Raw genomic sequence first — 22,655 nt, 5'->3', positions numbered from 1 at the left:
GGTTATGGAGAGAAGGCAGGAGAATGGGGTTAGGAGACAAAGATAGATCAGCCATGATTGAATGGTGGAGTCGATTTTATGGGCCGAATGGCCCAATTCTGCTCCTATCACTTATGACCTTATGACCTAATATACTAGGGATGATTTCACGATCTTCCAGTCTATCTTGTTGTGGGTCCTTGCACTGGTTTTTTTATCAGCACTTTTTCTGTAGCTGTAATATTGTATTCTGCACTGAGGCCTGTTTATTTTATTTTTCGTACTCCCTGTCGTACTTAAGTATGGTATGATCTGCTTGAGTCACATGTAAAACACGTTTTTCACTGTTTCTCAGTACACATGACCATAATAAACTAACATTAATATCAGTACCAATACCAATACATATATAAAATTCAACTTCTTTAAACATATTCATTCACAGGATAAGGGAAATAATTAGCAAGGTCAACATTTATGGCTGAGCATTCACTGAGCTTGCAGCCCAGTGGTATGAACATCGACTTCTCCACCTCATATTTCACCTGGGCAGCTTGCAGCCCAGTGGTATGAACATCAACTTCTCCAACTTTAGATAGTTCCTCTGTCCCTCTCTTCCCCTCCCCCTTCCCAGATCTCCCTCTATCTTCCTGTTTCCACCTATATCCTTCCTTTGTCCCGCCCCCCCCCCCCCCCCCCCGACATCAGTCTGAAGAAGGGTCTCGACCCGAAACGTCACCCATTCCTTCTCTCCTGAGATGCTGCCTGACCTGCTGAGTTACTCCAGCATTTTGTGAATAAATACCTTCGATTTGTACCAGCATCTGCAGTTATTTTCTTATATTCACTGAGCTTGAATTGACTGTCTTGCTAGATCATTTCTGAGGGCAGTTTAGAGAACATCATATATCTGTGGGCCTGGATTTCTCCTAGCCTTCTTTGCAATATGAGCTTCATTGACAATCTGATTGTTTATTAATGGTTGATCATATCCAAAGTGCAGCAACAATAACAACTTGAATTTATATAGCACTTGTAATGTAATGGTTACATCCCATGAATTTCACAGGCTCACTGTCAGATAAACTTGCCACTGAGCAATATAAAGAAATTTTACTGCAGATGATCAAAAACTTGCTCAGAGAGCAAAAGGAAACTGAAGAGAGAGCAGGGAGCTGGAGAGAGTAAGATTTTTTTTGGGAAATACCAAAGACTACTTAAGCATCTCCACTAAGCGAGGATCTGAGAATACTATATAGCTCACGCTGCTGCTTCCATATCCCTTTTTGCCTGATGTTGGATTGGATTAAGTCTACTCACAGATCCGATTATAGATGTTGCAAATAGTGGGCCTCACATCTTTATTGCTGATAATGTGTGCTACTGAAAGTTAAAAGCAGTCTATCTCGACTTAACTCAAGATAAGACGATCACACAACATTCCTCAGGTATCTTCAAGGATTTTAGAATATGCATTTCTAGATTTCTTATCATATCATATCATATATATATACAGCCGGAAACAGGCCTTTTCGGCCCACCAAGTCCGCGCCGCCCAGCGATCCCCGTACATTAACACTATCCTACACCCACTAGGGACAATTTTTACATTTACCCAGCCAATTAACCTACATACCTGTACGTCTTTGGAGTGTGGGAGGAAACCGAAGATCTCGGAGAAAACCCACGCAGGTCACGGGGAGAACGTACAAAATCCTTACAGTGCAGCACCCGTAGTCAGGATCGAACCTGAGTCTCCGGCGCTGCATTCGCTGTAAAGCAGCAACTCTACCGCTGCGCTACCGTGCCGCCCTTGTTCTTCCATTTATTTTTTGTTCTAAAAAATAACAGTTCTAATCCTAATTTTGGTGCCTTGTTTGTACTTCGCAAGTGCAACACCTTTTACTTTAGTTTAATTTAGTTTAGTTTAGAGATACAGCGCGGAAACAGGCCCTTTGGCCCACAGGGTCCACGCCAACCAGCAATCCCCGCATATTAACACTATCCTACACACACTAGGGACAATTTTTACATTTACCAAGCCAATTAACCTACATACCTGTAAGTCTTTTGAGTGGGGGAGGAAACCGAAGATCTCGGAGAAAACTCACCTGGTCACGGGGAGACCATACAAACTCCGTGCAGACAGCACCCATCCGGATCGAACCCACGTCTCCGGCACTGCAAGTGCTGTAGAGCAGCAACTGTACCACTGCGCCACTGTGCCACCCATTACTTTACTTCTCCAAATCCAATTTCGTACTGTATGTCACAGTTCTGTTCAGCAGATCAGTCGTATATTATCTCTCTGCACCCCACAATATTCCTCTTCACTGTAAACACCATTCAATTTTGGTATCATCATTATGGCCCTAATATCCAAGACTAAATCATAGATAATTGTAAATGCACATCTAAACTCACAGTGCCAGGGACCTGAGTTTGATCTTGACCTCGCGTGCTGTCTGGAATTTGCATGTTCTCCCTGTGACCTTGTATGTTTTATCCAGGTGCTCCAGTTTCCTTCCACACCCCAAAGATACAAGGGTTTGTAGGTTAATTGGGCTCATTAAAATTGCCCCTATCATTTGAAGAAAGGATGAGAATGTGGGAATGCAATTGATAGTTGGCATGGACTCAGTGTGCCGAAGGGTGCATTTCATGCTGTATCTCTAAAACTAAAACTAAATGCGGGACATAGCACTGGTGGCTGCAGGTCTTCACAGTCTAAATCCTCGACCCACTAAAATTTCCTTCAAGATTTAACTTTCATTTACTGCCACTGAACCAATTTTGGATCTAACCTGCCACATTCCCTTGGATCCCGTGGACTTTTACTTAGAAATAGCATGATTATTTGGGGTAATAATATACATTATGGTGGGAATATGAATCTTTGGTGGGAATATGAATGTTTCAATAAGATATATATAGTTAAAAAAACAAATTTGTACCTCTAGAACTGATCTTTGAACATTTCTAAAGCTATGAATGTGCCACCTAACTGAAGTCAAGAAGGATAAACTAGCTGCGGGAGTGCAGTTATATTACATGATGTCTCAGTGGCAATTAAGATAATCTTAACTGAGCCACACATTTCCATTGCTTAGGCTAATATTATGAAAATTGACATTGGGCTTTGGACAAATACTCTTGATTTATTTGGATATATTTTTCACATTGTTAATTCTAGAAGACAGGAGGAGGACCATATCAATCTATCCTTTAAGCTTTTCCACAATTCCGTTTGTTCATAGCTGACCTTGTGGTGGTCCCAACAGCATGGAACTAAATCTTGGTCCAAATTTAAATCACTCATGGTACTAATGGACTATAACATTGACAGATGCTGCAGAGAACTTGTAACTGCTATTGCATAGTTAACTTAAGTTATTTATTGCTTGAATTTAATCACATGTAAGGCATTCAATTAAAAAAATGGTGTATCTTTCTGTTTGTAATGACACAACTCTTTGTTGGAATGGTCACAGTCTTCTAAATGTAAACCAGATATTTACAGAACTATATATTAATTATCAAGCACTTGGATCAACATTACAAGAGTTGTGTCACCTTTGAACCATAAACTGTGTGATTAAACTGATAACCCGCAAGATATCATCATTTCTGGGATTTGTGCATATTTGTGTGTCATTTCTTAGTTCATATATTTTCTTCATTTTCTTTTTAACACACAATATAATGGATTATATATTATTGTGGTATAGGACCAACAGAACAAAATAAACTCATGGCACAATATTAAGTAATATTAAAATTGTATTTTTAAAATGCACCCAGCAGAGGGTTTCAAAACAATATAAATATTATTTATTATTGCAATTATGCAAATTCATCCTTTTAGCTTAACACAGTTGAACCAAAACAATTCATGATGTATTTGCAGCAAGAAAAGTCAAGTTTAGTTATTCATTTGGATAATTTACAGGTTCTGTAAGTTTTGTGGTGGCACCTTCTCAGCTGGTCTTTGATTCAAGCATGTTATAAAGAGGTGCTTTTGAACAGAAAAGGATTTATTGCAAACATTAGAGAGAAAAGCAATAAGCATAAGCAATATCAGTGGTCATGTTGTTTCAAAGTTGCTTAATACTGCTGAACTGTAACATGCAATCATTTAACTGGAGCTACAACAATTGAGCTGAAATCATATTGAGACATTGTACTTCGTTGAGGAAATCCAGAGAGTTCAGAGCAATTGTATCAATTAACAAATAACATTTATATGTGAAAAAAGGACATTTTAGAACAAAATAAGAAACAATGCAGATGTGGGAAATCCAAAGCTGGAATAGTATTTGCTGGAAATTCTCAGCATGCCAGGCAGCACCAGTTGAGAGAACATGTGAGTTAATAGATTGACATTTATCAACTGCCAATAACAACACAAGTACAATAAAGCATTTGGGATGCATAGTGCCTTGTTTGTAAGATTTGGCTCAAATGGATTCAGCTGAACAGAATTTGAAAAGTGCAGTGGGTGAGAATCCAGAAATTGAAGATGCGAAAAGAAAAGAAAAGAAAAGAAAAGAAAAGAAAAGAAAAGAAAAGAAAAGAAAAGAAAAGAAAAGAAAAGAAAAGAAAAGAAAAGAAAAGAAAAGAAAAGAAAAGAAAAGAAAAGAAAAGAAAAGAAAAGAAAAGAAAAGAAAAGAAAAGAAAAGAAAAGAAAAGAAAAGAAAAGAAAAGAAAAGAAAAGAAAAGAAAGAAAAAAGAAAGAAGGAAAGGAAAGGAAAGAAAAGAAAAGGAAAGGAAAGGAAAGGAAAGGAAAGAAAATAAAATCAACTCATTAGCAAGGGTTCCTTGCCAGTATCGTGTTATGATGTAGATGAAAGTTGTGTTATCCCGCTATGCATGCCTGCTGCAGAAGGATATCACGCCTTGTTGGGCCTGTACTTGGTGAATTTTAGAAGAACGAGGAGGGGAGGGAGAGAGGGGAGAGAGGGGTGGGGACCTCATTGAAACATACAGTCTAGTGAAAGGCTTGGATAGAGTGGATGTGGAGAGGATGTTTCCACGAATGGGAGAGCCTAGGACTAGAGGTCATAACTTCGGTATTAAAGGATGTACTTTTTGGAAGGAGGAGAAATTTTTTTAATCAGAGGGTGGTAAATCTGTGGACATTTTTGCCACAGAAGGCTGGGGAGGCCAATTCAATGGATATTTTTAAGGCAGAGTTAGATAGATTTGTGATTAGTACAAGTGTCAGGAATTATAAGGAGAAGGCAGGAGAATGAGGTTAGGAGGGAAAGATAGGTCAGCCCTGATTGAATGGCGGAGTACACTTAATTTACCGCATGGTCTAATTCTACTCTTATTCCTTATGACCTTTGTACAGTGTATGTTGTGATTATACTGCACAAATAACAAGGGTAAGTTTCTACCCTTTCAGATGAGACTCTTTATCTTAAAAGTATTACAGGAACACTTAAAAAAAAGAATCAGGGAGGGAAAAATGGTAGCACACAGACAAACATTCTGTTTGTGTGCGTAACATTGCTGTAGATAATAAAGTCATAATAGGACATGCAATAAGGGAGCCAAATAACTTATTTCAGATCCAGAGAAAGTAAATTTAAAAAAACATAAGGCAAATAATATTCCAAGGCTCAATAGCCTTGGTCAAGAGAAAATCAACTCATTAGCAAGGGTTCCTTGCCAGTATCGTGTTATGATGTAGATGAAAGTTGTGTTATCCCGCTATGCAAGCCTGCTGCAGAAGGATATCACGCCTTGTTGCTGTCCTTGAGCTTGGAATGCAATTGACTGAAGCAGTAAATAAGGATTAGGATTGACTTTAAGGACCAAACTGAGTTGATCAGTTAAACAAAGGTTACCTTCACATTAACTATAAGGGGAAGTTGGACAAATTGGGATTATTTTCCCTGAAGAATCAGAGGCTGTGGTGGAAGAGCTGATATAAGTTTTTTTTTGTGTGGGCCATTAATAGAAGATTATAAAATTATTGGAGGTGTAGTTGGAGTAGACAGCCAAAACTTTTTTTCTACTTAAAGGCGTAGTTTAAAATCAGTGCTTGAAAGTTTAAAAGAGGGCAAGTTGGAGGCAGTTACGATAATGGTGTTCAAGAGGCTTTTAGATAAGCACATGAATATGCAGGCATGGAGGGATATGGATCACTTGCAGACAATACTTCTGTGCAGTAGTATACTGTTTGAATAAGAAAATAGTGTATTGTAAGCAACAAAATGAGTTCATTGGTTTGGAGGAAGTTGGATTAAGACTGTCATTTAATCCAGAAATGACATTGAGATCCCTTGCCAGAAGTGCAGAAGATGGTAAGTGAGAAATGGGTATGTGAGTAACCCATTATACAACCAATATACAACAGGAATTACTATCAATGCCCTTACTGTTTAATTATAGATGCTGATTTTAATTCCAATTCATTGGCCATTTTCAGAGACGATCTGTTTGGAAGTTCTTTAAGTTGTGAAAATGGATCTGAGTTCTGCTGGGCCATGTTCAATGAGGGTAAATGACTCTACATGCTCTATCTCAATCCATTCTGAATAACTTTCCACCCATAACAGAAGCTGTCCTTATTTTTCTCATAAGGGCCTGTCCCACTTAGGCGATTTTTTTAGGCGACTGCCGGCTACTGTCAAAGTCGTAGCAGATCGCCAAAATTTTCTTTTACCCGACGACAATGACCACGACAATGCCGAGTCAGGTCTTCGGAAGCATCACAAAATTCCCACGCTGTCAATACTTTTTCGGTGTCCTAATTTTTGCCAAAATCACTGACAAGTCAGTAAGTACTTGATAGTTTTGAAATATAACATCTTGCCCGGTTTACTTGAAAACCAAGCTTCACAGTAACAAGGCATAAACTGGATTGACATCCAGTTTACTAATAGCAGTATTAAGAAATTTAATTTTAAAAGTGGTTAAATGGATTTTTCTGATGAGTGTGGGCATTCTTTGAAAATGTACGGGAGATGCATATTTGGTTTCTGGGTTGCATATCTAGGTTGTAGTAGTTAGTAAAAGAATAGATCGAATGGGCTAAAATTCACTGGAATTTAGAAGGATGAGAGGGGATCTTATAGAAACATATAAAATTCTTAAGGGATTGGACAGGCTAGATGTAGGAAAAATATTCCCGATGTTGGGAGTATAGAACAGGGGTCACAGTTTAAGAAAAGGGGGTAAGCGATTTAGGATTGAGATGAGGAAAAACCATTTCACCCAGAGTTGTGAATCTTGGGAATTCTCTGCCACAGAAGGCGGTGGAGGCCAATTCACTGGATGTATTCAAGAGAGAGTTAGATTTAGCTCTTAGGGCTAAAGGAATCAAGGGATATGGGGGAAAAAGCAGGAGCAGGGTACTGATTCTGGTTGATCAGCCATGATCATATTGAATGGTGGTGCTGGCTCAAAGGGTCGAATAGCCTACTCCTGCACCTACTTTCTATGTTTAGTTGATCAACTTGAGCAGTCTATATAACAAAAATTGATGGAACTTTGCATTCCAAAACCTGAATGCCAATGCCAGCTTTTCTAACTCAGCCTAATTTCCTCTGGCTCTTTGTAAAGAGTGAGATGGAAAAGTAATAAGTCCTGCTGGCTGTCACTCCATAATTCAACATCACACGCTTACCTTGACATACAAATATTTTCATTGAGCGCCAGGAGGGATTCACTACTGAAATGTTTCTTGAATGGACATCTTTGGCTGTTCCCTAGCCCACCGCCATACTCTTTATTTCTATTTATTTATTCATTTATTTATCTATTTATTTATTTATTTTCCGGTCAATACAATACAACAGATTGACCATACAGTTGTGAAAGTTAAATAGTGCGAAATCATTGTATCAAAAATAAAACGATATAATCACACATGATATAGTTTCTGACCGAAAAAAAGGTGTAGGCAGAAGCCAAAGCTTATTGTGCCTACCCTTAATACTTAACAAAATATAATTTAAAAAAACCCACAACATCATAAGCCAGAAGCAGATAAACAAAACATAGAAAGAAACACAAATATAGTCAAGAACCATCATTTCTGTCATGTCAGTCATTTCTCAGTGTTGATCACATATTTTGTATCTTTCAAATATAATATTTTTGAACATTTTCTTGAATTTACACATATTACTACACTCTTTTAATTCATTGTTGCAACTATTCCATAAATTGACCCCTTTAACAATCACACATCTATTCTTCACATTTGTCCTTACCCTCTTTTTTTCAAATATATAATTTCCTCTGAGTGGATACCTGCTCTCCCTCACTGAAAACAAACCTTGGATACAGTCAGGAAGTGTTCTTTCTTTTGCTCTAAACATTATTTGCAGAGTATGAATGTCTACTAGGTCCATACATTTTAGGGCATATGATTTAATAAATAATGGGTTATTATGACCAGCCTTATTGACAATTCTTATAGCTCTTTTTTTGCAATATAAAGATTGAATTAGTGCTAGTTTTGTAGGTGGTTCCTTGTACTTCCACACAGTATGTAATACATGGAATAATGAGTGAGCAATATAAAGTAAATAGTGAATACTGCATACTCCTGGATGCCATTTTTGTTCTGGGCGCCTACTGGATATGACAACAAAGTGCTTACATTGATATGTTTTTCGAATTTAGTTTTAATTCCTCAAGCCAGTCTTTTCTAGGATTGGTTTGTTATGTGGTTAGCCACTTTATTTAGTAGGTTTACTATTTAATCATTTTGGAAAACAACACATCTTCCCAGGAATTTTCAGCATCTGTCCAAACGTTTCTTCAGATTCAGCATGTTTTTTCTCAGTGACTCTTTGCTGATTTTTTTTGTACATACTCTTGACTATGTTTGAGTAGATAGAAGCTGTGTTGATGTTGTGGTCTGTATGACTTACACTTTAATTTTAAAGCCAGGCCATTTACAGTTATTGCTGCTGCTAGCATATATGCTGTTGAAGCATTGCTCTTTACAATACTCATTAACTCCAATATTCATCAGCTTCCCATTTGTTACATTTTAGCATCAGTGTTATGCATGTACAGAAAACCTGTTTGGCTGACACTCTTCAAGTTTGCCGTTCTGGATCTAACCTTACACCCAGTGTCTCTGTTTTCCTTTCTTTTTGCAGTTAAATAATTTCTCTATTCTAAATTGGCATGGATGCAAAGGATGATCTACATTGTATTGGTCATAACTTTCCCTGCTAACTTTGCATCATGAGCCAATTTGGTTGCATGATTTAGGCTCGGTAATGAAACTTCCCCCTTTGTTATTACAATTCGATCATCTACAATATTAATACAGTTGGTGCAAAATTCTTTAATGCTTTTTGATGCCATCTCAATGGAAGTAGTTACTTTACATGCATATTAAAAAGTTAAATCTTGTCTATTCAATGACTTAAGTTTGAAATTATTTAATTGTTAAACCTCACAAAAACTAGTCCTGTCGCATTCAGTTCAGGATGTGTCCAAAATCACTATTTAACATGTCCTATAATTCTTTAGCATGTTTTTATAATAACTGATGAACTTATTTGTATTTTGTTTCAAAATTTTTTTTTTTTTACTCTCTCTGAGAGTGCTGATTGAAATGATTCTGTCATGTCATTTAAAACTTAGGTGAGAAGAAACTTTTTCACCCAGAGAGTTGTGAATTTGTGGAATTCTCTGCCACGGAAGGCAGTGGAGGCCAATTCACTGGATGAATTTAAAAGGGAGTTAGATAGAGCTCTAGGGGCTAGTGGAATCAAAGGATATTGGGGAGAAGGCAGGCACAGGTTATTGATTGTGGATGATCACAATGAATGGTGGTGCTGGCTCGAAGGGCCAAATGGCCTCCGCCTGTTTCTATGTTTTCTATGTCCCTATCATTTCAAAATCACTTTTCATCTTGTGTGGTGCCCTGAGTCGATAAATGCATTTGGACCTCTCACTATTATAAGATGGTTTTAATGACAATCATATTCTTGCCTTTTCCCTCACTTTCAATAATGTTATGGATTCTGATGGATGTTCCATTAGTTTTTTAAAAAAGAACTAAAGGACTTGTGCTTAATTAGAAATGTTGAGGCTCCTGATATACAAGATCATGTCCAAACTGCACTTTAACTGCACTTTAACATGATCCGCAAGCATTACCCTTTACTTCTCCAACATTTCGTGCGGCACGGTGGCGCAGCGGTAGAATTACTGCCTAACAGCGAATGCAGCGCCAGAGACTCGGGTTCGATCCTGACTACAGGCGCCGTCTGTACGGAGTTTGTACATTCTCCCCGTGACCTGCGTGGGTTTTCTCCGAGATCTTTGGTTTCCTCCCACACTCCAAAGACGTAGAGGTATGTAGGTTAATTGACTGGGTAAATGTAAAAATGGTCCCTAGTGTGTGTAGGATAGTGTTAATGTGCAGGGATCGCTGGGCGGCGCGGACTCGGTGGGCCGAAGGGCCTGTTTCCGCGCTGTATCTCTAAATCTAAATCTAAAAAATTTCATCTGAACTCAAATAATGCTCGTACCAATGCATAACCTGAAGATACATACCTAGACACTACTCATACACAAAATGCTGGAGTTAACGGGTCAGGCTGCAACTCTGGAAAAAAGGAATAGGTGACGTTTCGAGTATAGACCCTTCTTCTGAAGAAAGGTCTCAACCTGAAATGTCACCTATTCCTTTACTCCGGAGATGCTGCCTGACTCGCGAAGTTACTCCAGCTTTTTGTGTCTATCTTCGGTATAAACCAGCATCTGCAGTTCCTTCCTACATCACTTGTACATTGTTTGTTGGCAACAACTTTGCTGCCACGAACACTTTAATATGTTTCCCTTCTTTAGAGCAACGTCCTTTTGTCTTTGACATTTTCGTCCTGTGAAAAAGATTTTGACTGTCTACCCTATCTGTGCCTGTCATCATTTTATATTCTTCAATCAGGTCTCTCTGCAACCTCTGACACTCTGGCGAAAACAATCTAAGTTTGTTCAACCTTTCCTTATAGATAATACCCTTTAATCCAGGCAACATTCTGGTAAACCTCTTCTGCGCCTTCTTCAAAGTCTCCGTTCCTGCACACAATACTACAAATGTGGCCTAACCAAAGTCATATAAACCTGCAACATGAATCCCTTACTCTTATACTCAATACCCTGACTGATGAGGACAAGCATACCATATGCCACTCTGTTTACTTTTGTTGCCACTTTCAGGGAGCTTGAACGCCAAGATCCCTCTGTACATCAATGCTGTTAAGTGTCTTGTCATTAACTATATTCTTGTTTACAAGAATGATTCTGGAATGAGTAGGTTAACCTATGATGAGGGTTTATAAGCACTGGGCTTGCACCCACTCAAGTTTAGAAGAATGAGGGGGGACCTCATTGAAACATACAGAATAGTGAAAGGCTTAGGTAGAGTTGATGTGGAGATGATGTTTCCACTAGTGGAAGAGTCTAGGACTAGAGGTCATAGCCTCAGAATTAAAGGACGTTCTTTTAGGAAGGAGGTGAGGAGAAATTTCTTTAGTCAGAGGGTGGTGAATCTGTGCAATTCTTTGCCACAGAATGCTATGGAGGCGTTCAGTGGATATTTTTAAGGCAGAGATAGATAGATGATTAATGGCTTAATTCTACTCCTATCACATATGACCTTATGACCTTATATACATTCTCCTTATATTTGACGTCCTAATGTGCAATATCTCACACTTATTTGGATTAAACCATCTTCATTTCTCCGCTATTTCTGTAGCTGATCTATATCCTGCTGTCTACTTTGACAAGCTTCTTGAGCAATTTTGGCGTTGTTTTGACAAACTTACAACCAACCCATCTACGTTTACAACAACGTCATTTATATATATCAGAAACAGAGGTCCCAGCAGAGATCCCTATGGAACTCCACTGCTCACAGACCTCCAGCCAGAATAAAACCCTTCCACCACAACCCTTTGTTTTCCATGAGTAAGCCAATTCTGAATCCAAATGACCATGTAATCCTGGATCCCAAGCATCTTAATCTTCAGGATCAACCTCCTGTGAGGGACTTTATAAAATGCCTGACTAAAATCCATGCAGACAACATCTACTGCCATTGATCACTTTCGTCTCCTCCTCAAAAATACTCAGTTACATTTGTAAGACATGAGCTGCTACATAGCCATGTTACTGTCCCTAATTAGCCCATTCTCCTGTTGCCATACTGGATGCCTCTATGTAGTTCTATGGTGCTGCAAGTATTCTGGACAGCTCCAATAATTGATTATTTGCAATTTACCATGATTAGGGGCTGCTAGCATTTTACTGATAACAAAATCATGTTTAACCAGTGAAGATGGTTATTAATGTGCTGCAGCACATCTGAACAGTTTTTAGTTTTGGAGATACAGTTTGGAAACAGCCCAGCTAGTCCACGCTGACCACCGATCACCCGTTCACACTAGTTCGATGTTACCCCACTTTTGCATCCACTCCATATACACACTTGGAGCAACTTTCTATAGAGTCCAATTAACCTACAAACCTGGATGGCTTTGCGATGTGGGAAGAAACAGAATCACCCGGATGAAACCCACACAGTCACAGGGAGAACATGCAAACTCCACACAGATAGCACCCGAGGCCAGATTCAGTCCTGTGTCTCTGGCGCTGTGAGGCAGCAGTTCTACCAGCTGTGCTGCCGGTGCCGCTGTTGTTCATTGCAAATCCAATGAGAAACCGTAGTACTACCCTGTGGCGTACTCTTGAGAGGGCTTGCTGGATACTCTGGGAAATGGCAGTGGCATGGTCAGGAAGAAGGACATGGAGAGGAAGCTGCAAATGGCAGTGGCATATTATACAAGCTGGTTAATGCTGATAAAGAAGGGCAGTGTTTCAAATGGCAGCAACCTACAGTGTTTGCAAAGCATCTACAGGTCTTCAACAACTTTTGGTGGACTACAAGCATCTTTTCACCAAGTCATACAGTGAACTTGTTGAGGATAAGACCAAATCTACCTTCATCCAGGAGCCAAGTCCACCTATTGTTAGCCAAAGTCCTTTTGTCCTTAAGCTGCACATGGAGGAGGAACTGTTCAAATGTGATGCGGTTATGAAGATCTGCACAGAGATCAGTCAGCACTATTTGTGTGTTTCCCAGGGCAGACAAGCTGTGTGATTATGTAACTTACCCTGAATATAGTTGTGATGATGAATAGTATCTGCCCAAGTTTACAGGGTATATTTTCAGAATCAGTGGGCTACTGGTGTTGAATTTAGTTTATTGTCAAGTGTATCGAGGTAGTGTGAAAAGCTTTTGTTGCGTGCTAACCAGTCAGCGGAAAGACAACACCTGATTACAAATGAGCCGTCCACTTCTGTGTCTAGCACACACAAAGTCACTTGGTTTGGGTGACATCTTGGATACTTCTAACCAAAGTGGTTAAGCCAGTCCCCAAAGTCTTTCATTCATTAATGGATAAAATTGTTGCAATGGATTCAGAGGTGTCTGTGCAATCCTAATTGACAAGAAGCCAGACCAGGAACACTGAAAGGTCCTGGAGGAGGTATTCAACAGGTTAAAAAATGCATGGCTGACTTGGAATCAAATGAGAGAATTTGTTTATGTGGCATTCAGAATTGACAACTTCAGACATGTTATGATACATTACTGTATTAACCATTGCTGTTATTGGAAGCTGACTGCTTTAAAATAAAGATATTTTATTGGTGGGGGTTTTTTTCTGTTACCTGCCTACGTAAGCAGCAATACCAAATAAGTCATAGACATTAATCTGTCTGTATAAAACATTTAGCTGAGGTTAGGTCTGGAAGTGGGCAACAATGAAATCCCACAGCATCATTACAAGCAGAATAATTCTGCTAGGTATTCTACTAGACATTAATCTTTCTGCCATCATTATAAAACAGATTATCCGGCCATTTTCTCATTGCTATTTGTAAATTCTTGCTGTCCACAAATTAAATTCCGTTTCCCACATTATCACAATAGCAAAGCAACAGATGATTTCATTGGCCACTGATAAGATTATAAAGTCAAGGTACTTAATGGAATAGCCAAGCAGCCTAATTTCAAAATCAGAACACGAAACAATGTAAATATAAAATCGGAAAATTAATAGGATAAATCTAGATATTTAAAATAATAAATGTAAAAAGAAAAAGAATAAGGAAAATTGTGTTCAAATTTCTCAAAGGACTATACAGCTCAACATTCCCTCTGTGGATGCCAATTGACCTGCTCACACTGTCAGTGATTCCAGTGTTACAAATGCTTATCAAGGAGATGTATCTGGATGATTGAAGCTTGCATTTTAATAACCCCGTGCAAAGGAATACTGAGAGAAGAAAGGATCAACAATTTTCAGAAGCAATGATGGTGAAACGACTACCATTTGCGGTCATAATGCTGTGAACATTATTTCAACTAGATTATTTCAAATGCCTGTGCAGTTTAATGGGAAAAACCCCAAGTTTATACAGCAAGGAACACAGAATAGTACAGCTCAGGATCAGGCCCATCATGTCTGTTTTGACCATTATGCCAGGATAAATTAATCTCCTCTTCCTGCATGCGATCCATATCCCTCCAATGCCTCCATATCCATGCACCTGTCTAAAAGCCTATTAAATGTCATTATTGTTTCTACTTCCACCAACACCTTTGGCATCACGTTCTATAAACTTTCCCTCTCAGACCTTAAAGCTTGGGTGGCACAGTGGCAAAGCAGTAGAGTTGCTGCCTTACAGCGCCAGAGACAGGGTTCAATCCTGATTATGGGTGCTGTCTGTACGGAGTTTGGGCATTCTACCTGTGACCATATAAGTTTTTTTCTGGGTGATCCAGTTTCCTCGCACACGCCAAAGACGTGTAGGTTTGCAGGTTAATTTGTTTCTGCAAGTTGTCCCTGGAGTGTAAGATAGAACAAGTGGTTGGCATGGACCCAATTTGCATGCTGTTTCTCGAAACTAAATTAAACTAAACATTGCGCTGCAATCTTTGACATTTCTAGGAAAAAGGTTCTGACTGTCTACATAATCTATGCCTCAAAATTTTATGTACTTCAGCAGATCTCCCATCAACCTCCAAAGCTCTAGAGAAAATAATCAAAATTTACCCGACTTCTCCCTTTAGCTTATACCCTCTAATCTAGGCAGCATTCTGGCAAACCTCTTTTTTACCTCATCTACAAAGCTTCCACGTCCTTCTATAACACCATGACATCGAGCAGAATGAGGCAATTCGATCAGGGAACCCAAGGTAAAGGAACCATTAGGAGGTAGCCACCACAATATGATAAGTTTTAATCTGCAATTTGTGTGGGAGAAGGTGATATTGGATATGTTGGTACTGCAGCTGGGCAAAGGGGACTTCAGAGGCATGAGGGAGGAGCTGGCCAAAGTTGACTGGAAAGGGACCCGAGCAGGGATGACAGTGGAAAAGCAATGGCAGGAATTTCCGGGAATAATCTGGAAGATTCATGATCTTTTCATTCCAAAGAGGAAGAAATGTTCCAGAGGGAGAAAGAGGTGACCATGGCTGACAAAGGAAGTCAACGAAGGTATATAACTAAAAGAGAAGGCGTATAACATAGAAAAGGTTAGTGGGAAGCCAGAGGATTGGGAAGCTTTTAAAGAACAACAGAGGGTAATTAAAAAAGCAATATGGTGAGAAAAGATGAAATTCGAACGTAAGCTAGCCAATAATATAAAAGAGGATAGCAAGAATTTCTTCAGTTATATAAAGAGCAAGAAAGAGGCAAGAATGGACATTGAACCACTGGAGAATGATGCAGGAGAAATGATAATGGGGAATAAAGAAATGGCAGAGGAGTTGAACAACCTTTTTGCATCAGTCTTCACATTGAAGACACCAGCAACATGCCTGAAATTCAAGAGACTCAGGAGGTGGAAGTTAGTGGTGGCTATTACTAGGGAGAAAGTGCTTGGGGGGCTGAAGGTGGATAAGTCACGTGGACCAGATGGACTGCATGCTGGGGTTCTGAAGAGGTGGCTTTAGAGATTGGGGAGGTATTGATAGTGATATTTCAGGAATCACTACAGTCAGGAGTGGTCCCAGATGATTGGAAAAAATTCCAATATTACCCTGCTGCACAAAAAGGGAGCAAGGCAGAATAGTGGGAACTATAGGCCGGTTAGTCTGACTTCGGTGGTCGGTTAGATTTTAGAGTCCATTAGAAAGGATGAGGTTACGGACTAATTAGAAGTTCACAATAAAATAGGCCAAAGTCAGCATGGCTTTGTGAAGGGAAGGTCTTGCTTGACAAATTTGCTGAAATTCTTTGAAGAAGTAAATAGCAGGACAGACAAAGGAGAGTCAGTAGATGTTGTTTACTTAGATTTTCAGAAAGCCTTTGATAAGGTGCTTTATGGTTTGGCTGTTTAGGAAAATGAGAGCGCAGATACTAGCATGGATAGCAAGTTGGCTGGAATGCAGAAGACAAAGAGTGGCAACGAAGGGGGCTTCTTCTGGTTGACTGTCAGTGACTAGTTGAGTTCCGCAAGGGTCGGTGCTGGGGCCGCTACTCTTCACGTTGTATATTAATGTTTTGGACAAGGGGATTGAAGGCTTTGTGGCAAAGTTTGCGGATGATACAAAAATAGGTGGAGGGGCAGGTAGTGTAGAGAAAGCAAGGACTCTGCAGAAGGATGTGGATAGGTTGAAAGAGGGGGCAGAGACGTGGCAGGTGGAATGTAGGGTAGCAAAGTGTGGAGTCATGCATTTTGGTAGTAGGAATAAAGGCATAGACTATTTTCTAAATGGGGTGAGAATCCAGAAATCGGAGGTGCAAAGAGACTTGGGAGTGCTGGTGCTAGCATTTATTTTAAGAGGGCTTGTTTATAGTGTTGCAGTGCTACTTTTTTAGGTCCCGGAGCTGTCACTGGTGCCAGAGTGGCCGCTGTTAAAATCCCTGCTAGTTAAAATTCCCCGCTGTTTATTTTGGCTTTTTTTTTACAGAGGTGCCGGAGCAGCACTCCGGTGAGCTCCAGCAGCACTGCACCCCTGCTTGTATTCAAAAACAGGGATGTAATGTTGAGGCTCGATAAGGCGCTGGTAAGTCCGCATTTGGAATATTGTGAGCAATTATGGGCACCATATCTGAGGAAGGATGTGCTGGCTCTTGAGAGGGTCCAGAGGAGGTTTACAAGAAAGCTAATGGAATGTTGGCCTTCATAACAAGAGGATTTCAGTATAGGAGTAAAGAGGTTCTTCTGCAGTTGTATAGGGCCCTGGTAAGACCACATCTGGAGTATTGTGTACAGTTTTGGTCTCCTAATTTGAGGAAGGACATCCTTGTATTTGAGGCAGTGCAGCGTAGGTTCACGAGATTGATCCCTGGGATGGCGGGACTGTCATATGAGGAAAGATTGAAAAGACTAGGCTTGTATTCACTGGAGTTTAGAAGGATGAGAGGGGATCTTATAGAAACATATAAAATTATAAAAGGACTGGACAAGCTAGATGCAGGAAAAATGTTCCCAATGTTGGGCGAGTCCAGAACCAGGGGCCACAGTCTTAGAATAAAGAGGAGGCCATTTAAAACTGAGGTGAGAAAAAACTTTTTCACCCAGAGAGTTGTGAATTTGTGGAATTCTCTGCCACAGAGGGCAGTAGAAGCCAAATCACTGGATGGATTTAAGAGAGAGTTAGATACTCTAGGGGCTATTGGAATCAAGGGATATGGGGAGAAGGCAGGCACGGGTTATTGATTGGGGATGATCAGCCATGATCACAATGAATGGCAGTACTGGCTCAAAGGGCCGAATGGCCTCACCCTGCACTTATTTTCGATGTTTCTATGTTTCTATGTTTAATGATCCCAGGAATTAGTAGGTTAACCTATGATGAGCATTTGTTAGCACTGGGTTTGTATTTGCTGAGTTTAGAAGAATGAGGGGGGATCTCATTGAAACATACACAATAGTGAAAGGCTTGGATAGAGTGGATGTGGAGAGGATGATTTTACTAGTGGGACAGTCTAGGACTTGATGTCATGGCATCAGAATTAAAAGACGTTCTGTTAGGAAGGAGATGAGGAGAAATTTATTTAATCAGAGGGTGTTGAATCTGTGGAATTCTTTGCCCAGAAAGCTGTGGAGGCTAAGTCAGTGGATATTTTTAAGGCAGAGATAGATAGATTCTTGGGTGTCAGAGATTTGGGGAGAAGGCAGGAGAATGGGGTTTGGAGGGAGAGATAGATCAGCCATGATTGAATGATGGAGTAGACTTAATGGGCCAAATGGCCTAATTCTACTCCTATTCCTTATGTCCTTATGACCTTATGGCTGACCGTCCTGGAATAAGGTGACCATCAATGCACACAATACCCGAAATGAAGCCTAACCAAAGTTCTATAAATCTGCACATGACCTCTGACTCTTATACTCAATGCCCTGACTGATGAATGCAAGCACACCATAGGCCTTTGTTTCCACTCTATTCAATTCATCTCCACAGGTTATGGTGCTTCTGCATTTCTCTAAAGGGATTAAGAAATATCTTTTGAATTAATATGAATTTATGTAATTTATATTCAAGTCTTGTAGTAAAATACCCTGAGCAGAAAAGTGTTCTAATCTGTGCATGAGGTCTAAGCAAGAACTTAATTATATTTAGACCATAATTATTGCTTAGCGATGTCTCTGACCTAAAGAAAGTAATTTTATGCAAGTGAATTGTAATTCCCTGAGAAATATTTCACAAGTGAGAGATTGTAAAATAAAATTATTTTCTAAATAGGGATTTTTTAAATGCATTCATATTTCAGGATCTGAGTATTGCTGTAAAAGCCAGCATTTATTGCCAATGGAGAGATAAGAGGCTGCAGATGCAGGACAATGGAGCAAAAAACAAAGAGTTGGAGGAACTCAACAGGTACAGCAGCTTCTGTAGGGATAAAGGAATTGGCAATGTGCAAATCAAGACCCTGCATCAGGACTCTGAATGCCCTCTATCTGACTTTGATTTCCCATTTCAGTTTACTCTTGAAGTATGCACCTTGCTAGGGTCAATTCACCAGGCATTTAAGAGTCAACCACAGCGGAGTGTTCAGAGTCAGAATGAGTATGCAAGTTAGATCTCCTCACCTAATGGACATTAATGAACAAGAAACATTTTGTGTTTACCAGTACTACTGATTTGTTTCTTTTTAGTTCCAGGTCTTTAAATGCATTTATATTCCACAGCTACCATGGTGGGATTTGAACTCAGTATTTTGGATTGTGTGTCCAAATTTATTGGATACATACCCCAACAACTTGACCAGTTCACCACTATTGTGTCTCCAAATTGTTGATGTATGCTTCAATCTTTATTCAGTGTTTGTCCCCTGCAACTCTCACCAACTTCTATAGATGCACCATGGAAAGCATTTTATCAGGACGCATGACAGCTTGGTTTGGGAACAGCTCCATCCAGGACTGCAAGAAATTGCAGCAAATTGTGGATGCAGCCTAGGCCATCACACAAGCAAACCTCCCTTCTGTTGACTCCATTTAAACCTCACGCTGCCTCATCAAGGCTAGCAGCATAATTAAGGATGAGTCTCACCCTGTCCACTTCCTCTTCTCCCCTCTCCCATCAGGCAAAAGGTATAGAAGAGTGAAAACGCACACCACCATTTTCAGGGACAGTTTCTTCCCAGCTGTTATGAGGCCCCTAAATCATTCTACCACAACCAGAGAGCTGTGCTGAACTACTATCTACCTCTTTGGTGACTCTTGGACTATCCTTGATTGGACTTTGCTGGCTTTACCTTGCACGAAATGTTATTCCATTATTATGTATCTATTTTCTGTAAATTGCCCGATTGTAATCGTGTATTGCCTTGCTGCTGACTGGTTAGCACGCAACAAAAGCTTTTCGCTGTACCTCAGTACATGTGACAATAAACTAAACTGAAAATAAACTGATAAAAACCATTAAAATGTGTGCTTGATCTTTCCTTTTATGCTGTATGAGAGAATTATTTAATGTGATTGACTGTTCAGTTAGCTTGGAGCTGCTGAGTTCAGGCAGTCCATTGAACTGCAACAGTGTAAAGGGTAGGTTTTTCTCCAAGAGTTTGCTAGACTTTTGTGGGCTGCTTTCTTGCTGGTGAGTAGTTAGCACCATTGCTTCCCAGCTGTTTGCAAATTCCAGGATACAAAGTTCCAAGTTCTTAATATCTTTGAAAAAATATTAGTTTAAGATTAAAGGGGGTTTCAATGCAGCTGGAGAAAAGAGTGAACAGGATCACTTATTCAGATTTACAATGGAAATGGAATAAATTATACAGTGAGACAATCAACTCAGCTGTAAATGAATGGAATAGTTAGACTAGAGGACTCAACCCACTGGCTTTTTCAATAAACCAGTATCTGCGTTGGGACCTGGGTCCCAGAGCGTCCATTAATCCCAAGGTGTAGAAGAATAACATTGAACGAATGGTTAAGTTAGGTGGAGAAGTAGAGCAGAATACGAGAAGGAGGCCTTCTACAGGAGGAAACAATATCTAATTACTTCCTGCCATTCACCTAACATGTACAAGATGATTTGTAGTTAATCCATAGAGAATGAAGTAGTAATGTTCAGATAAATTCCGAAAAAAACTGCAATTAACTTCACAATTATATATCTGCCAAATGTGTTGCTTTATGAAGATTAAGCTTAACCCTACTTCTTTTTCTAGGTATTTGTGTCGATTATGTGGAACAGTAAACAGGCTAATTTCTCCTTACACTTTCTTTGGAAGTTTTCAAACTCTTCAGGTAAGCCTTATTCCAATGATTGTTCATTTCTTTGTGGAGGGTCTTTAATTTGTTTAAGCTTGGCCCAATGAACAATACTATTAAAAATAAACTAAGTAAAAAAAATAATCTGATTCTTTTTATGCATTTAGCAACTGTGGAAAAGGACATTTGGATCTAACAGAAATAGAATGTGTCACATTGCATCATTTTGGAATGAAAGTGTAAGTGAAATTTTCTACTATAACAGTTACAATGGCTGCTTATTCAATATCTGGTCAATACGTTTTCATTAATGCTGTTTTACTAAAGAGAGATTTAAAAAAATCTTTTCATCAAATGCTGATCCAGCAAATCTAAATGTAGTGCGGAAACATTAAAAGTAATATTTTCAGTACAAAACATACTTAAGGTACAATAGGTTTTACAGACATTCCAGCTTAAAGTGACGTATTTGCAAATAAAATAAACCATATCCGTGCTTTGCAGTCAATCCCTTGTCAAACTTTAATAGATCTCATCAATTATTTGTAGCTAGAAGATTGAAGATGCTAATGGCTAAATTCTATTCCTTCACATTATTGCATTAGCTGCCCTAAACGAATGACTGCAATTTATTTTATGCAAAGCAATGACATTGCCCCACTCGCCTTCACTGTTTACAGCAAAGGAAAGCTACTTTTATGTTTTATTTTTACTTAGGAAATTTACAAATTGATTCAAGGATTTAAATGAAACCTTCAGCTGTTTCCGGAGATGCATGGGATACATTTAGGTCCTCCTCTCCGACATTATTTGCTTGCTGTTGATAACAGTTCAGAGCAGCTGGTAGGTGGTTTAAAAATGAGGAACTCCATTTTCTAGTTTTATTTCTAAAGTGACATGTAAACAGGGCATCTGTGCTCACAATAGGAGGGCTCTCTATTCCCAGCAAAACAAAGGAGTAAACCAAGCAATTGCACACATGCTAGCTCGGGATTAATTTAATCTAAATAAACGTTCGGCAATAATTTTACTGAAGCAAGTTTATGCCAATCACATGCCACCAGCCTCTCCCTTTCACCAACCCCCCACCTCCCCCTCCCACCATCAAACCTGCCCCCCCCCCCACCCCCAAAGCCGCTCCACTTCCACGACCCCAGACATTGCACTAGACAGCACAGTGGTATTATGTACACATCAGAAAACACACTGGTAGAGAGCAGTCATGAGGGAAATAGGAAAACAAGTCACATTTGTGCACAGAACAAGCACTCAACAAAAAAAAAATCCTTGACCCCTTGCAAGATGTAGTGAGACGGTACTTGCTAACGCCTAGAAGCACCACAGTGATTAACAACAGCGTCGTGAGTCTGGGTTCTGACCTAAGATCGGATTCCACGGCCCCACAAGCTGGATAAAAACCACAGCAGGTTTTTTTCCCCCCAGAAAAGAAAGGGAGAGTAAAAACAATATTGCATATGTGACAAGATACTAATCCCAGCGTCAGCCTGAAGAAAATAGCCTTGAAGATTATTAGCACAGAAGCATACAAATGGCCAGACTTACTGCGGGTCCCATGGAGCAAAGTTCTTCATGTAGCAGGAGCCTCTCTTTCTCTTATTCCAGCACTGGGGTACTTTAACATTATGACGAAGCAATGGGATCACAGAAATTTGTAGCAAGAAGCTCTTAAATATCTCATTTTCAAATGGGACATCTCCATTCAGAAAGAGAAAAGAAAACATTTTTTTCCTTAAATACATTGCAGAATGAAACCATGCAGATGCATCTGGTTGCAAAAGCACAATCAATATGGAGGGAGCGGTATTTTATGATTGGAGAAGTTGTTGTGTTTTTGGTGGTGAAATTCATTATTTAGTATCTGAACCCTCAGCATTTCAGTATCATTTATTCATAAAGTCCCTTTTTGCCAGGAGGAAATGGATACAGCTGGAGAG

At 39.5% G+C, this 22,655-nt stretch overlaps 1 long non-coding RNA gene across 1 annotated transcript in view; it reads right to left on the bottom strand.

The window, feature by feature from the left end:
- The window catches only part of LOC144595503 (uncharacterized), a 222,855-nt gene extending 200,498 nt beyond the window's left edge, over positions 1–22,357 (bottom strand). Inside the window, exon 1 of the long non-coding RNA XR_013547504.1 lies at positions 22,264–22,357. This is a non-coding gene — a long non-coding RNA (uncharacterized LOC144595503). The remainder of the gene's footprint in view (positions 1–22,263) is intronic.
- Positions 22,358–22,655: the final 298 nt, after the last annotated feature.

Source organism: Rhinoraja longicauda, chromosome 7 (genome assembly GCF_053455715.1).
Source record: "Rhinoraja longicauda isolate Sanriku21f chromosome 7, sRhiLon1.1, whole genome shotgun sequence".
Lineage (NCBI taxonomy): Eukaryota > Metazoa > Chordata > Chondrichthyes > Rajiformes > Arhynchobatidae > Rhinoraja > Rhinoraja longicauda.
The sequence above is the reverse complement of the archived record's forward strand: the minus strand, read 5'-3'. Positions and strand labels throughout refer to the sequence as shown.